This window comes from Orycteropus afer, unplaced genomic scaffold (assembly GCF_000298275.1).
Source record: "Orycteropus afer afer isolate SDZICR_OR568_19922 unplaced genomic scaffold, OryAfe1.0 scaffold00028, whole genome shotgun sequence".
Classification (NCBI taxonomy): domain Eukaryota; kingdom Metazoa; phylum Chordata; class Mammalia; order Tubulidentata; family Orycteropodidae; genus Orycteropus; species Orycteropus afer.
The window spans coordinates 12,952,862-12,970,921 of record NW_006921615.1 but is presented as its reverse complement, the minus strand read 5'-3'; positions in this window follow the sequence as shown (position 1 = coordinate 12,970,921).

Below are 18,060 nucleotides of genomic sequence, written 5' to 3'. Positions count from 1 at the left end.
AAAATAAAATAAACTTCAGACAAAAATATCCTGCAAAATAATTATTAACCTTATTTCCAAAAAACTTCAGTTAAAGCACATAATAATCTTGAGGTATAATGCCATATAGTGAGGATATATCAGAAATATACAAGATTATTAACTCTCCAAATATCTGATTAGTAATAAAAATCTCCATGGGTAAATGGTGAATTCCCCAGTTAAAACCATGATGATGTTGTTGTTATGTGCTTTTGAGTCGGACACGACTCATAGCGACCCCTCTTTGGGTTCCTGAGATGGTATCACTATGGAAGTAGATTTCCCAATCTTCCCTCTGAGGAGTGGCTGGTGGGTTTAAACCACCAGCCTTCTGGTTAGCAGTCACAAATGCCTTAGGCAATACACTACCAGGTTAAAAATAAATAAATAAAGTTGTAACCATGTTAGCAATTAAAACAAATAATGAAATTATGACATAATAGTGCTTGCTATCTGACATCAGGCAAAAACATAAAAGGAGACTCTGATACCTAAATTGTTAACCCACAGAAAACAGGTATTTCTCTTGATTCCACAACACATTTCATATAATTCATAATACATTAAATAAACTTTAAAAAAAAAAAACACCAGAATGAATCTCTAGCAGCTTTCCATGAAGTTTCAGAGTTGTCAAGAGATTATTATAGGTCACCAAGAAACTGTTCTTAAATTATTTGACTAAAGACCTTAAAGGTAAAAACTTAGCTTTTCTCAAAGTCATGCAGCTTAGGTTTTAACTTAAGAATTTATTCTAATTAGACATGTGTGGTAGTGGAGGTTGTGTATCAACTTGACTGGGCCTGGTTGAGTGGCTGGGCAGCTGGATATAGTATTCCCCATGATGAGAGTGGTAATAAACTGCATGGTGGATCTACTGTGAGCAGCTGCGTTAGGGATGCGGTCTACTTCCAGTATATAAGGAGAAATGATGAGACTGGTAATAAACTGCATGGTGGATCTACTGTGAGCAGCTGCGTTAGGGATGCGGTCTACTTCCAGTATATAAGGAGAAGCTTTGTGATTGATTTCCTGCTTAAGGCACACTTGAACCCTGCATGTAGCTGAGTCACTGTTCACCATCCTGCCATGCTTTTCCAATCGTGGGACTTTCAATGGACTTGAATCAATGGTCTGCCATGTTTTCGGTAACATTGGGACTGTACCTTTTTACTTGTTGACCTTGGGTTTGTCAGCCTCAGCAGTCAGCAGCTGTCTGAGAGAAGAGAATCCTCTAGTTTCAGTCGGCCAGGAGCAAGAGGTAGAGCTAAAGCCCAAGGTCAAGGGGCTTTCACCCAGCCCCTAGAGACTGGCAATTTGAACTCTAACTTAAAACCTCCAAACTGTAAGAGAATAAATTCCTGTTTGTTAAAGTCATCCCATTTGTGGTATATTCCTGTCAGAGTGGTATTAGGTAACCAATATAACATGGAACCCTTGCCTTAGAAGCAATTTGCAGAAAGAATACATTTACTCTTCAGCTGAGTAGTTAAAGACAATTTTGTTATTTTAGCAGTGAGAAAATTAATCCTTTTTTCTGTATGCTATTTGACACCCAAACTCTCAAAAATCTCATAAATTAACCCATCAAACTTTTAAACCACAAGAGATTAAAAAGTTTGAATATATCACATAAGTCCCCTTTTAAGAAATATTTTAAAAATCGTCTTTGCTGCACATCTCATAGTATAATCCTTTAAGTGGCAAAAATGAACATAATCATTAGCAGACCCAAATATATATATATATTTTTTTCCTATGTACCATAAAAAGCAAAAGAATATAACTTGTAATTTATAAAAAAAAAATCTATTAATATCAATAATTACCTAAAGATCTTAGAAATTATTTTAACCCCATTGAAATAAAGTTTGTTTAAATAATCTTTATTTTCATTCAAACTTTTACAATTTCATTTCACATCAAATCATTGTGATTTCTATGTTTTGGCTTCCTAGAATTCCTCTGTAATAGAACTATTTTACAGTTCTTTCATGATGGAGATCCACCCACTTTCTGATAACTATAGTAAGGCAACATTTTTCCTATTTTCTTTTTTCTTGAAAGATTTTTACTTAGTTGTGAGGGGTGCTGCAAAGCTTCTCTGGAGTTACATGGCCTCCAAGCCTAGAGGCCAAGGAGGCCTAAACCTGCTCTGCCCTCTATCTTTTGGCTTCTTGTTGAATACAATAATTGGTCATCTAAATCAATTTGCATAAGTTTAAAAGTTAGCCTAGGTATTTTGAGAGAAAAACTTAACCAAATTCTTTCCCTTTTATTATTCTCTTGGTAAGCAGTTTTGCCCTCTTTTTGTCATAACCTTTTGTTTCTACACAGTATATAATAAAGTTCTTAGCAATTTGGTAAAGGAACTCATCAATTCTTAGACAGCCATTTTTTCCCTTCAGACTTGTCCTGTGCCTCCCTTTCCTCATTCTAGAACTACTAGTTTTACTTTAAAACAAATTTACTCTTTTTCTTTAAATAAAACACATCCATATACTATCTATCTTAAGTTACTTAAAAAAGATATTTGAAATTGCTTATGTTTACATATTATAAAATCGAAAAACTTTACTAGTGTGAATTTGCTTTTATTAATTCCCAGGACTATTAGGTTGGAGCTCTGGTGGCATAAGGCATTTGACTGCTAACCAGAAGGTTGGCAGTTCAAAACCACCAGCCATTCCATGGAAGGAGGACTTGGCAATCTACTTCTGTAAAGATTTACCACCTCAGAACCCAATGGGGGTCACTGTGAGTTAGAATTGACTCAATGGCAGTGAGTTTGGTATTTTTTTGCTCAGACCATTAGAACTCTTTAATTTATCTAAGCACTTATTTATTATTAAACTAATCAGCATGAATTCTTTGAAGGGATATTATAATTCAATACCATCTGGAGGCAGAAAATAATTACATTTTCATAACTATCTGTCATGTGTGTCATAGGATTCCTTTAGAGTAGGAATTTAGAATAATTTGTCTTTTTTGTTTCTTTAAGGCATTGTTACACCAATTAAACAATTCACAGATACATCACACTCTCAAAGTGTAATGGGGAAAAAAAAAAAAAAAAAAAACTATATAAACTTATCAGTCTGCAAATCCAACCCAAAAACCAAGCTTAAGAAGTACCTAATGTTTCAAGCAACCTAATGTTTTAAAACATACACAGCAATTCTGTGGTAAGGTATGCTTAGTTCTAAATAAAACATTAATTTGTTGGAATCTTAGATGGATGGATTTTATTTAGAAATTTTGATTAAAATTGAGTATTGAAAAATTTTCAGAAAGGACAATATAAATGGGAACTTATTTTTTAAAGTGTAAGGAAAAAGAGCAGATGGAAACTTATTTTCACAAAATGCTCACTGAAGTTCCAAATCATTTCAAGTATATTCAACTGTTAGTTCCTTTGAACATGAACATTAAACCAGCATCCTGGTAGAGGGGGAAATCTAGGCTAATAAGTTTCAAGAATGATCTTACAAATAAGACAAACTAATAAATTAATCAAACAAGCACAATTGTAAGAACTATTAACGTGTACTTAGTAGCAAAAAAAAAAAAACAAGAGTAGAAAGCTTCAAATGTCCTCAAAGTAGCCACTAACTTAAATTATCCCTAGTCAGGTAAAGCCATCTAACCAGACCAAAGTACAAGATAAACAGGAGCTTCCACCTCTCCCTGCAAATTGGCATTATGCTTATTATCTCCTTGAAGTTCTTGAGGATTGTGAGCTCAAAAAGATACTTACTTTAGGGTCTTTACATGTGTACATGAAAAGGAAGAATGAATCCAAACTTAATGGACTGAACTTTCTTGTTTCCCTGGGATCAGGTATCTGCCACTACATGGCAGCCTTGCCCAAAAATGAACTCATCAAAATGTTCAGAGTTAACTGAAAATTAAAATACAGGAGATAGAAAAATCCAACAATAAATCTTGAATAGTTTCAATGCAAGGGTGCAAAAGCTCAATTTTGAGAGAGATTATGTGAGGTGATCTTGAATCTGAGAGGCAGCAAGCCCAAGCAGCTCCAGCAAACCTACCCATATCCTCCATTTCCCAGCACTGCTAAAGGCAATGCAGCTCTGAAATCCCACTTCTGACACCTTTTAAATGTCAAAGAGTAATGAATAATCACTCTATTAAAGCAAAAACAAGTTTTATTGTAGGTTCAAAAGGAATCCAGATCAGGAGAAATGTTTGATTTCACAGAGGAAAACAAGTACTTCCAAAATGTTGAAGCTGTGGAGACTTTTTAAAGAGTGAGAAAAAAGAATTTAATGTGCACTATTTTAATTGGACAGTACAATCATAGATAGTTTGGGCTAAGGGGATTGGAGAGACTGCATAAAAGCAGAGGAGTAGGCCTCTAAACTGGATCAGCTTCAGTTGAAGTACTTTGAAATGTGTAAAGTTCATCTTGTTAGATAGGAGTGAATTAGAGCTTAGATTTTTTGAAAGCAGGTTGTAAAGATAACTAGCTTAAGGCAAAATTATTTCTTTTGGAAATCTTACACAAAGGGTTTGATAACCATTTGAGCAATGAATACCAGTGAGCATTCTCTTGCATTCCTTTTGGCTTAAAAATAAAACAAAAGCATTTTGTGTATGGTACATGGTTAGGTCAGCACTAAGGTTAACATTTGCAAAGGTTAAAATAGTGAAGAGAAAGAATTCAACCTTTAGCATTCAATCCATTTGACTTTAGGTTAAAGCCTTACATTTAAGGCACTAGCTCAATACACTAGGCTTTTATGACACAAAATGAAAATGTTATTGGCTTCCTCTCATGCCAACTCAATTTCATCACCAAGTCATTCCAGATCTGACCTCCTCTAAATACAAACTCTTTATAGCTATCATATCTCTATCTTATAATGCAAACTATTTAATGATGAGACTTTTATCTTTGAATATGTTATATACATGACTGACCATAGAACTGGAACTAATTAATAGTTTTATATCATCTTTATTATTGCCTTTTTAAGTATAGATGTATATAAACATGACAATTTAAATTTATGGAGGAAATAAATGGAGAACATTTATTCATTTTACAAAAGAGGAATGCCTAGGTCTTGTTAAATTTTACAGTGTTTAAAAAGTTTTATTAATGCAGCATAGGACTTTTCCAGGAACCCATATTTATTTGTAACTCAGGAAATACAATCTAAATGATGTTAAAAAAAAAAATGTAAAACTTTGCACTCTGAGCTTCCCTTTTAAAATTGTAATCTCCCAGCTTATATTCAACCTGAATGTATCTAGTACTGATTTTTGAGTGTTCTCCCACCATAACGTTTCTTTTCTTTTTTTGTGTTTTAGGTAGAAATTTATAGAGCAGAATTTGTTTTACATTCAAGAGTTCATGTACATTTGGTTTCACTCCCCAATTAATTTCCCCTATCCTAACCCACTCTCCTCATCTCCTTTTCCAGTAACCCTCACACACATCCCCATGCCCTTCTTAGTTATGCACTCCTGTGTATACTACTTTTCCTCTGTGTGACTGTTGCCCCTCTGGGCCCAATGGCCAGTTTTCTCCAAGGAGTGTATCTCTGTAGAATATGTGGATGCATTGTCCTGGGTTAAGTGGTCTGCATGTATGTCTTATTTACTATTGGACTGAGAATGAGCTCTTTATTCCAGGCCCAAAGTGTAGCCCAGGGCCATAGTCTTGGAGGTCCCACCAAACTCCATCTGACCAGTAATTCTGGTCATTACTGTGTTTTTGGATTTTGTTCCATGTTTTTCCTCCCACTCTATCTAGGATCCCTAGTTTTGATCCCTTTCATCATATTTCATTGGGTTGAGAAAGTTCTCCCACAGGCATTAGGATTCTGGGTCTGTCATCTAGTTTTATACTTCAGTTTGCCTTGCTTCCATCCTCTGCTTTATATAATAGAAATTAAAATAAAATATAGACTTTAATATTAATAACTTTAAAGGTGCAAATTACAATTTGAGACAATTTATAAGAATTCAATCTGGGCAAATAATGTATCTATCTTCTGGCACAATCATTTTCTTTATTACTTGATTGTCATCTCAAGGTTTCCTGGAGTCTCCCTGTTAGTCCCACTGTCATGTCGTTGTTGTTGTTATGTGCCGTCGAGTTGGCCCAGACTCATAGTGACCCCTTCTTGGGTTTCTGAGGCAGTATCACTACAGAAGTAGGATTGCCCAGCCTTCCTTCCGAGGAGTGGCTGGTGGGTTTGAACCGCCAGCCTTCTGGTTAGCAGTCAAGTGCTTTAGCCACTATGCTATCAGAGCCCACTGTCATAGAGATCCCAAATTCTTTTTGACTGGCTCCAAATATCTCACCTGAGTTCATTTAGGTTGTTCACTACTTAGCAGGCACCTGACAATCATTTGATCAAATGTTTGACATCTTTACATATATTGTTATTTTATGTATAATCAAGGAAACACTGCCAAATAAAAATGTGAGAAACCAAGGATTCTAAGATGCAAACTTATTTCAAAGATGTTAAAATATAAAAGCATGTGTGATATACAAGCAATGAGGTGTGGAAATAAATATTTTCTCACTTGTAATACAGAAACTTCAAAACTCCTTTTATGCTTATAAGATTCCAAATTTTAGATCAGTTCGATGCCTGCCATGTTCATTATTAACATTTCCTATTTCCTAAAGCAACTTTACCAAAATGGAGAGTATATAATGATTCCTGGCGCCACCAGGTTCTTGCATCAGAGTCATTCTGGCTGGGTCAAGTAGGGTTGAGACTGAGACTTTATGTCCTGAAGGGTGACAGTGTTCCCTTATTTCCTACTGTCTTGGCTTTTTCTAACAACTTTATCTTTGTCTGTTTCCCAGTTGGCATGTCAGCCTTTTACTGAGCCTGGAGACTGTGCTAAGCTCAAGCTGGCTTGACTGGAGACCTGGAATTCTGTTTAGCTCTTGTTCTTCCAGGATGGGAGTGAGGGAAAATCCTATATACTGTATTACCTACAGTACTCTTAAGAGACTCAGAATCATCTAGACAGCAGTGGGTTTTCTGGGTTGGGGCCTTTATGGGAACCATTAGTTGCCATAGTCTCTACTTGCTGTTCCCCTCATTCACCTCCTCAAAGATCCTGTTGGAACCAAAGTTGCGGTCCCTCTGTCATTTCAATTAACATATTGATTTTCTGGATTCCTACCTCAGGGATCAATTCTTTTTCAGAGCAACACTTAAAACTAGTAATATTTTCAGCAATGACAGACTATATCTTTCTATATTTAAAACAACCTGATTTAGGGGAATCAGGAGGCATGGTAAACACCATGAAGTTAATAACGCCTCTTTCACCACCATTAGCATGAGGTACGCCTAAGGCATATGACTGCTAACCAGAAGGCTGGTGGTTCAAACCCACCACCCACTCCTCAGAAGAAAGGTTGGGCAATCTACTTCCATAGTGATACCGCCTCAGAAACCCAAGGAGGGGTTGCTATGAGTCGGATCTGACTCGATGGCAGTGAGTTTTTTCTTTCTTTTTTAAAGTCTGAACTCCTGATCAAAATTCATGTCAGTAAAAGAAATAACAACTCATCTCTTTCCCACCCTTTCAGATTCGCAGGTCAAATTTCCCTCTAATGGATGGTGTAATATTTTAGATTTAGTGTAGATTCAAAACTCAACAGCCACCATTGAATTCCTTTACACTCTCTTAGAGTGATTAGGTGCATGGAAAACATTGTTGTAATCCCTCATGGGGCTTGGTGATGGGCTCTTTTCTTTATTTTTTATCCTGGTCAATGAACTGTTGTCATCTTGGCCAGTGCTTCTTCCTGAACCTCCAAGAGGAGGAAGAGGAGAGAAGAAAGTGAAGAAAAGGAGAGCTACCAGAGCTATTTTTCCTTTATTTTCATTCCAGGTTTAATATAATAGGAAATGTGTTGTTGTTAGGTGCTGTCAAGTTGGCTCTGACTCATAGTGACCCTGTGTTCAACAGAACAAAACACTGCCTGGTCCTGAGCCAGCCTCAAAATCCTTGCCATACCTGAGCCCATTGTTGCGGCCCCTGTGTCAATCCATCTCATTGAGGGCCTTCCCCCTTTTTACCAACACTCCACTTTACCTAGCATGATATCCTTCTCCAGGGAATGGTTTCTTCTGACAACATGACCGAAGTAGATGAGATGAATTTTGACCATTCTCACTTCCAAGAAGCATTCTGGTTGCACTTCTTCTAGGACAGATTTGCTAGTTCTTCTGCAACCCATGATACTTTCACCATTCTTCGCCAACACCACAACTTAAAAGCATCAACTCTTCTTCTGTTTTCCTTAGGAAGTGTAGTGAGGTTTAAGATGAGGCTTGTCATCATTATTAGGGGTCTATATAATGTAGTAGAAGGAATTCTTATTTGGCATTGTAAGATTGAATTTTAAACTTGTATTTGTCATTGACTAGCTGTGAGACCTTAACAAGTCTTTTAATCTCTCTGAGACTCAGTTTCCTCCTTGTAAAATAGGCATAACTATCTGTCTTATCTGGATTATTTTAGTGCAAGAGAGGATAAAAACAAAAATGTCATGAAAAGGAGTTTTGTGAACATTAAAATGCTACACACTTGAAAGGTATTACCACGTAATAGTTCTAGTTGAAATTTCTTGTCTCTTGGTAACCATTCCCTATTCTCTTTCTTTTCTATCCTGGAGCCAACACTGAACATCTCTGCCAACTTAGGGATTGTTGCCTTTGCTTCTGGGTGGTGGTGTGTGGATACAACTCAGACTCACAGACTAAAAGTTGCCCTTCAGAAGATAATTTTTAGTTAGAAATAAATGTGAAATATAGTGGAAATCTCTGAATTTAGGATGCAAACTGGAAGCTTCAACACACCAGTTCAAAACTAATACAATAAAGACAAGGCTATTAATACATAATCCACTCCTGCCTTTTTAAATTTTGAAATGCACTTCAATCACATTCTATTCTGCTATAGTACAGTCTGAACAATAAAACCATACTGTTCATGTACAAAGCATTAACCCACCTAAGAACCAGACCTGTTGTACAGTTTTATTCTCATTTTTTCATAAGATGTTTTTGTATATAGGGAATGTCCAGTTTTCAGACTGTTTCAATGAAAGATCTTTAAGCAATGGTCAATCCTATTTACATGACATTTACAGGAATCCTCGCATTTTCTAAACTAAAGAGGAGAATCAGTTGTTTAGCTAAGAAATCTGTTCAACTTAAAACAGATTTTATACCTCCTTTTAAATCTCAGACTGAATTAATCTTTTTCAGTTTCTCAGAAATAAAGAAGCACTTACATCTAACAAACCTATGAATGTTGCACATATCTGTATCATTTAAGGCAAGCAGCATCTTTCAGATATAATGGGAATATGAGTCATCCACCCTAAATCTGATCTGTTCCTAATTCAATTAAATCATTATATTCTTGTCTTTCACTGATTTTCTTGCCTACTGAAAACCATGCAATGAATGTGTTAAATGGTCATTTAAAAATAGTGTGTGCATTCAAAGAGGAGGAAAACACCATTTAATGCTAAAAAGGGGAATAAATTGCTGTTTTTTTTTTTCCTCCCAAACAAATGGCTGGGAGGGTTATAATGTATTAGATTTTTTTTTTTTTTTTTTTTCCAGAGGTAATCTTAGATGTGGAGTGAATGAAGTGAAGTCTGTTATCAATCCATAACATCTGCCGCAGTGTCAAGTGATGAAATGGGTGACTCCAGAGCCCAAGACAGCTGGGACGGCTTTCTTAATGCAGGAGGGTATTGTGCAAACAAACAGGCACTGATACCGTCTATGGTTGTCACAATTATTCAGGCTGGTGATACATCTTCCTGTATTAGCTGCTTGAGCAGTCCTATTTCTTTTAAAAGTAAACTACTGTATAACAATCACCATCCTGGCCTGCAAAACAGAGAGTACAAATAGAATAAATACCCTGGAAATAAAAATAAATATAAATTAGAATTTATCACCAGAGTAGTAAACTGCAAAACAGATGTAAGATGCAAAACAAAACAAAACGCCTAGACCAAAGACAGAGAAGAAGAGAAGCAAACCAAAATGCAAAGCACTACTTAAACAAACAAAACTATGAATTTGTAGTGACTGTCTTTATACTTTATAATGTTGGAGGTAAGAGTGTATATTGTATGTTTAAAAAAAAAAAAAAAAAACCACTTTCGGGTATCTCAATTTAACTCATGCTTCCATTGATGTTTTTGATCAGTGTCATTGGAATGATTATTAAAAATGATGGGGCCAAAGTTTTAAGCATTTGGGAAATATTCTATAAAATTAAGGAAAGTAATTCAATAATTTATTTTTACATAAATCTCTATGTAAAAGAACAACTGTGTTTAATTACAAACTGAGGCTTGGTTTCATCCAGAGAAGTTTTGTGGTAGATGTAGAAATGATCTGATTGTAATTGGAAATTTTACCAACCTCCACGTAGCAGGAGCCTCAACATGAAGTTCAAATATGATACAATTTATTCTCAGATATATAACCCAGCCCTCGGATGGCCAATATAGAATGATTACACATTAAGATTCTCTATGTACTGGATATTAAGAATCATTAAAAAATAAGGTTTGCATGAGCCCTTAAAGCTCGTGTAGTCTAACCTGATAATTTGCAGGTGTGAAAAGTAATGTCAGAGAAGTAAAGATCCTGCAAACAGGTTGTTCTGTACTTACTCTGTTCTGTTTAGCTGCCTTGTTATGTACTACCTATATACGTATGTTGTTGTTTTACCTGCCACCATGTCGATTCCAATTCATGGCGACCCCATGTATGCAGAGTAGAACTATGTTTCACAGGGTTCTCAAGGCTGTGATCTTTTGGAAGCAGATCGCCAAGTTTGTCTTCTGAGCTGCCCTCCCCTGGTGGGTTCCAGCCACCAGTCTTTTGGCTAGTAGCTGCATGTTCAACCATTTGCAGCGCCAGGAACCTTGTATATACCAAAGTGAATACCAGAAAACCAAATGCAAGTGGGAGATTATATCTGACTTACTGTGATCTGATCCAGACATATCAGTTCTTAACGATCAGGATAACAAACCTCAAATATCAATTCAGATATTTTTAGTTTAAATGTTCTCGATGTGTACTGGAATTGACACAGTGGCTGCAATGATGGGCTCAAGCAGAGCAGAGATTGCAAGAATGGTGCAGGACCGGGCAGTGTTTTGTTCTGTTGTAAACAGGGTCGCTGTAAGTTGAAGCTGACTCAATGGCACCTAACAACAATAACTGCATATTGAAATTAATATTTTAACATACATTTCTAGCACATATTCTTCCTTGATTAAGTAAGAAAAGTCCAAGTAGCATTAGCTTTCCAAATGCCTAAATCTATGCCTTTGAAAGGAAAAGATCATATCCCCTTAAGGAGTTCATTCTCTCAAAAAGTAAATAAACATTAAGCTAGTAACCATGACTGTTAAAACCAATCCAAATCCATTGCTATTGAGTGGATTCTCACTCATCATGACCTCATGTATTACACAGGCAAACTGCTCCGTAGGGTTTTCTTGGCTGAGATATTTACAGAAGCATAGCACCAGACCTTTTTTTCTCTGGTATCGCTGGGTGCATTTGAACTGACCACATTTATGTTAGCAGTTGAGCATAAGCCGTTTATGCCACTTAGGGACCTAATCATGAGCATTCCGAAGAAATTCCCAGAGCTATGCTGACATGTGAAAGAAAATCTAGTATGGAAAAGTATGCAATGAAATCATGGAAGATTTTCCTAAGGAAATGGTCATTATGGTAAGGTCCAGAGAAAAAATAAGAGTCATATGTGTAAAAGCATGTGTCTCAAACCCCAAACCCACATCTGTGGAATCCTGGTGTAACCGAGGGGTAAAGGTCTAGGAGAAGGGGGAAGTGACGTACAAAGAAGAATGGATACTGAAAAACAGGCATGAGTTAGATTGTACAGGGACTTAGAGGCAGCAATAAAATATTGAACAATCACTAAACACGACAATGACGATTAAGAATTCGAAACATTGGGAGCTCTGGTAGCATAGTGGCTAAGGCACTTGACTGCTAACCAGCTGGCGGTTCAAACCCACCAGCCACTCCTCGGAAGGAAGGTTGGGCAATCCTACTTCCGTAGTGATACTGCCTCGGAAACCCAAGGAGGGGTGGCTATGAGTCAGGGCTGACTCCACGGCACATAACAACAACAACAATTTTAATTACAACCCCCACCCCAAAGCAGTGTAGTAATGGTTACATAACAGTGTAGAGTACAAGAAAGAGGTCTGGGCCACTGAATTACAGCCTAGAGACAAGCTGCTCCACTGGCCTGGACTCATTAACTCCAAACCATTACCTAAGAAAGAAACATTTATATTCTTTAAGTTCTGATCTCTGTGTATCTCTTTGATAACAGCATGTTTGCTTTATATTAATAGTTGCTTACATTGCATATTCAGAACATAGCTTGAATTATAGATTTTAGAAAATAGTGGCTTTGGAAGCAAATATTTTGATTGCGAATAGTGTACACCTCTATCAAGAAGGACTGTTTTACATATGGTGCTCCCAAAAAATCATTGAACATGACAATTTTTTATTGTTGCCATGAGGGTGGGAGTGGTTTATAAAAACTAAATCCTTGTTTGTTTGTTGGCTTATTAACTCAGTTTTGTCTTATTGGTAATTAATTATTTGGTCTAAGACAAGCATATAGTAAGTAGGGGTTTTAGTACTCGAGGACAAATATGGGGACCACAGTCGCTTAATCATCCCAAATTGTCACCCACTTCCTTTACATATATGGCCTGCAAGTAAAGCTGATCTTTGTCCAATGTGTGTCAGTTTTTTAATACCTGGTGTCCACTTTGATTTTATTCATATATCATTTTTCCTATGAAGTTACATCCAATCCTACTAGCACTCTCATTTCCCTTTCCTTGTGCTACTTTTTCTTCTTCCCATAGCACTTTTCTTTTTATGACATATTTTTTAACTTACTAATTTATTGTCCTTCTAATTTAGTTTCTGTATTTCCCCAATGGCAGAAAAGCAACACAAGGTAAGGGGTCTTCATCTATTTTGTTTGTTAATATATCCAAAGCTCTTAGAGCAGTACTTGATATAAAGGAGGCACTCAATAGATATTTTTTAAATTGGACTTAAGTGATGTGACTTGTTTTACTCCTTCATTCAGTACTGCATTGGTGTTTTCTGATGGTCCAGCAGGCTTGGTACAGGGTATAGATTCTAGCTGGTAGAGGAGGTTTACCCATCCTGAAGCCCTGGGCTGGAAATGCATGTGTCTCTTACACTCATTCCATTGGTGAGAGCTTAATCTCCCAGCCACACTTAACTGCAAGTGAGGCTAGAAAATTTGAGAGAAAAGACTTGTTCTCAAAAAGAAAGGGAAGAGTATATTTTTATGGACAACTGATGGTTTCTGTTATTTTGACCATAAAAAAGTCACTGAGGCAGAAGATCTTTGAAGTGTGTGGATGTTATTTCCCAATACAAAGGTTTTGTAGAAAAAAAAATCTAATAATTATTGTACTCCCTCTACTTTTGTTAGAATAAAACTGAAAACATTATCTATAGCTACTTTCTAAATAATACAGGATAAAATTAATGGAAGAGTAGGGCATTGGCTTCATTAAATATTTTAATAATTACACATCATAGATATTAACTATGCTCTAAGTACCTAGAACATATACATACATATATATTTTTTTTTTTTGCCAAAAGATCAAATAGTAAATGCATTATTTAACTTAATTTTCACTATTTAGTTTAACTTAGTTTTTTGAAGATAAATAGTACAAATGTCTAAACTACATATCTGGGAAGTTACACTAAAAAATTAAAAACAATTTCCTATTCACTAAGTCAGTAAATATTTATTTACAATTTTCCTTAATCTGATTTAAGGAAAGTATTATTCTAAATAAATTTAATATTTTTGTAATAACTTGCAAAACTAACAAAGAAGTTGTTACTTTTTATATACCCTGAATAATTAAAGAACTATTTCTACATTCTTGGCATGGGAGGGGAAATCACATCGATGAGTGAGAAATACATGCCAGCAAGTTATATGCTTGTTAAGTTTCCAAATAATACTTTGAAATAAGTATTATCGCTAAATATATATCTGAGCATTGAAGTAATATTTCCATCATTACCCAGCTTATCGTTAGTAGATCCAGAATTTGCATCTAGGTTGGTCCACATCCAAAACCATCCAAAACCAAAGGAAAATCTTCCAAATAATTCCATAATCTGCTCAATAATTATTATTTTTTTAATTCAGACATTCATGTTTCAATGTAAGCACTTAGAAGGCAGAGACCTTGTCTGTTTTGTTTAATGCAACATTCTCAGTGCCTTAAACATTGCTAACAATGCTAAGTATTCAATAAATCTTTGGTGAATGAATGAATGGGTGGATGTTTAAATTTTTTGTGCATGAAACACTGTATTGGATCCTATTGGAGTATAGCCTCAAGAACATAATATAAGTCCCTTATGTCAAAAAGATGTAGATTGTAGGATGCAAAATAAATTTTATACATATAATGCCATAGTAATATACAGCATAAATATAAATATATATTTATATGTATGTGCTTTCAACGCAACAAAAAGGAAATTTAAAAGCCTGGCAAGTCTTCTTTAAGGATGTTCCAATTCAGCCAAACTTTGCAGAATAGATCTAATGTTAAGAAGTCAGTTCAGGATTTATGAGGAAGTACATATCTTGTAAATAAGCTATCATATTCAAAGGTGTTGAAGGAAAACAAGAACAGTAGGTTCAAGGACTAGTCTTGAAAATTGTTGGTATTTCCAAAAATGGCAGCTATAATGGGTGTATCTGTATCATTTGTGATAATACCTTCATGTCCTATTATACACTGTCTAACAGTGGATAACGTCACACAAAGATGACTGACTAACAGACAGTTTTTATTACTCAGGAGAGTTTCCCCGAGGCATCTGGTAGCTGTAGTTGAGCATGATATCAGAGGCAAGATGGTCAAGTTTTTTTGGCTTAGTTTTTGTCTTTAACTTTGTAGCTAATTTAACCAAGTAAATGAGTTTGTGAAAATAAGTGAATTGGCTTATCTTCTTGAGTGGAAAATCATGAGGTTTGATGTCTAACTGTTTTTATTTTGTTTTGTTTTTAAGGTTGTATTTATTTATTTGGGAGCTTTAGTAGTATAGTACCTAAGGCACTTGACTGCTAACCACAAGGCTGGCGGTTCATACCCACCAGCCACTCCTTGGAAGGGAGGTTGGACAATCTACTTCCGTAGTGATACTGCCTCAGAAACCCAAGGAAGGGTCGCTATGAGTTGGGTCCAACTCCATGGCACATAACAACAACAACAACATTTATTTATTTTAAGATGATAAGATGTTAAGTGGAACAGATTTATTCACTTAACAAACTCTTTTTGGTTAACAATTATGAGACAGTACCAGTGCTAAATGATGGTGGTACAAAGATAAATAAAAGATAGTCCTTGAGCCTGAGAAGTTGTAGTCAATGTAGGACAGTCTTCCAATTAGAACAATTATAGCATGTGCAAGAATCCCTGAGAGAATAATTAATATACAGGTCTAATGCAAAAATCTAGTATGGAGCATTAATTTTAAAATTAATTTATCAAGACCTAGATTAATATTATTACAGATTTTTTTATATACTAAAACAGGTAGATTTTACAGAATTTTGGAAAAAAAATAATCTTTTTTTACTTAATAGCAATTACTGCCAGTGTTGTTGTTGTTAGGTGCCGTTGAGTCACAGCAACACTATGCACAGCAGAACAAAACACTACCCAGTCTCTTGCCAGCCCCACAATCTTTGCTATACCTAAACCCATCATTGTAGTCATTACGTCAATCGGTCTTGTTGACAGTCTTCCCCTTTTTCACTGACCCTCCACTTTACCAAGTATGCTATCCTTCTCCAGGGAACAATCCCTTCTTACAACATGGCCAAAGTAAGTGAGACGAGGTCTAGCCATTCTCTCTTCCAAGGAGCATTCTGGCTGCACTTCTTCCAGGACAGTACTATTAGTTCTTTTAGCAGTCCATAGTACTTTCAGCATTCTTGGCCAACACCACAACTCAAAAGTATCAACTCTTCTTTGGTCTTCCTTATTCATTATCCTGCTCTCACATGCTAACGAGGCGATGGAAAATTCACGGCTTGTCTCAGACACACCTTTGTCTTCAAGGAGACATCCTTCTGCTTTAGTACTTGAAAGAAATCTTTTGAAGCAGATTTGCCTAATGCTATACATCGTCTGAGGTTGAACAATCTATTTCCTTAGTGATACCATCTCGGAAACCTAAGGCGGGGTCGCTATGTGTCGGGTCCGACTTGATGGCACATAACAACACCAACATTAACATACATCATCTGATATCTTGACTGCTGCTTCCATTGCTGTTGATATACAACCAACTAACATGAAGTCTTTGACAACTTCAATCTTTTCTCCATTTATCGTGATGCTGCTTGTTGGTCCAGTTGTGAGGATTTTTGTTTTCTTTATATTGAGGTGTAATCAGTACTGCAGACTGAAGTCTTTAATCTTCATCAGTAAGTGCTTCAATTCACTCTCACTTCCTGCAAGCAAATTTGTGTCATCAACATGTTGCAGGTTGTTAATGATTCTTCCTCCAATCCTAATGCCACGTTCTTCTTCATATAGTCCAGCTTCTCAGATTATTTGCTCAGCATACAGATGGAATAAGTATGGTGAAAGGATACAACCCTGATTCATTCCCTTCCTGATTTTAAACCATAGAGTGTCGTCCCTATGTTCTGTTCAAACAACAGCCACCTGAACAATGTATAGGTTCCTTATAAGTACAATTAAGTGTTCTGGGATTCCCATTCTTAATGTTAACCATAATTTGTTATGATCCACACAATTGAATGCTTTTGCATAGTTAATAGAACACAAGCAAACATCTTTCTGGTATTCTTTGCTTTCAGCCAAGATCCATCTGACACTGGCAATAATATCCCTCATTCCTTGGCCTCTTCTGAATCCAGCTAGCATTTCTGGAAGTTCTCTGTCAATATACAGCTGCAACCATTTTTGAATTATCTTCAGTAAGATTTTACTTGAGTATGAAGTTAATGATATTGTTCGATAATTTCCACATTCTGTGGGATCACCTTTCTTTGGAATGGGTACAGATATGGATTTCTTCCAGTCAGTTGCCCAGGTAGCTATCTTCCAAAACTCTTGGCATAGCCAAGTGAGTGCCTCCATTGCAGCATCCTTTTGTTGAAACATCTCAATTGGTATTCTGTCAATTCCCACAGCCTTGTTTTTCACCATTTCCTTCAGTGCAGCTTCTACATCATCCTTTAATACTATTGGTTCTTGATCATATGCTACCTTCTGAAATGGATGGACATTGACCAATTCTTTTTGGTATAGTGACTTTGTTTATTCTTTCTATCTTCTTTTGATGTTTCAGGCATTATTCAATTTATTGCTCATAGAATCATTCAGTATTGCATTTCAAGGCTTAAACTTTTTCTTTCAGCAGTTCTTTTCTTAAACAGTTCTTTTAACTTGAGAAATCTCGAGCGTGTTCTTCCCTTTTGGTTTTCTAACTCCAGGTCTTTGCACATTTCATTTTAGTAATTGGGTTTGTCTGCTCGAGCTGCTCTTTGAAATATTCTGTTAAGCTTTTTATCTTGTCATTTCTTCCATTTGCTTTAGCTACTCTTCATTCATAGGCTAGTTTCAGAGTGTGTTTTGACATCCATTTTGGTCTTTTCATCCTTTTCTGTCTTTTTAATGACATTTTTCTTTCTTCTTGGCTGATGTTCTTGATGTCATCCCACAGTTCCTTTGATTTTCAGTCATGGATGTTCAGTGCATCAAATCTATTCTTTTAATGGTCTCTAAATTCAGGAGGTATATATTCAAGGTCGGGGGAGCTCTGGTAGCATAGTGGCTAAGACACTTGCCTGCTAACCAGACGGCTGGTGGTTCAA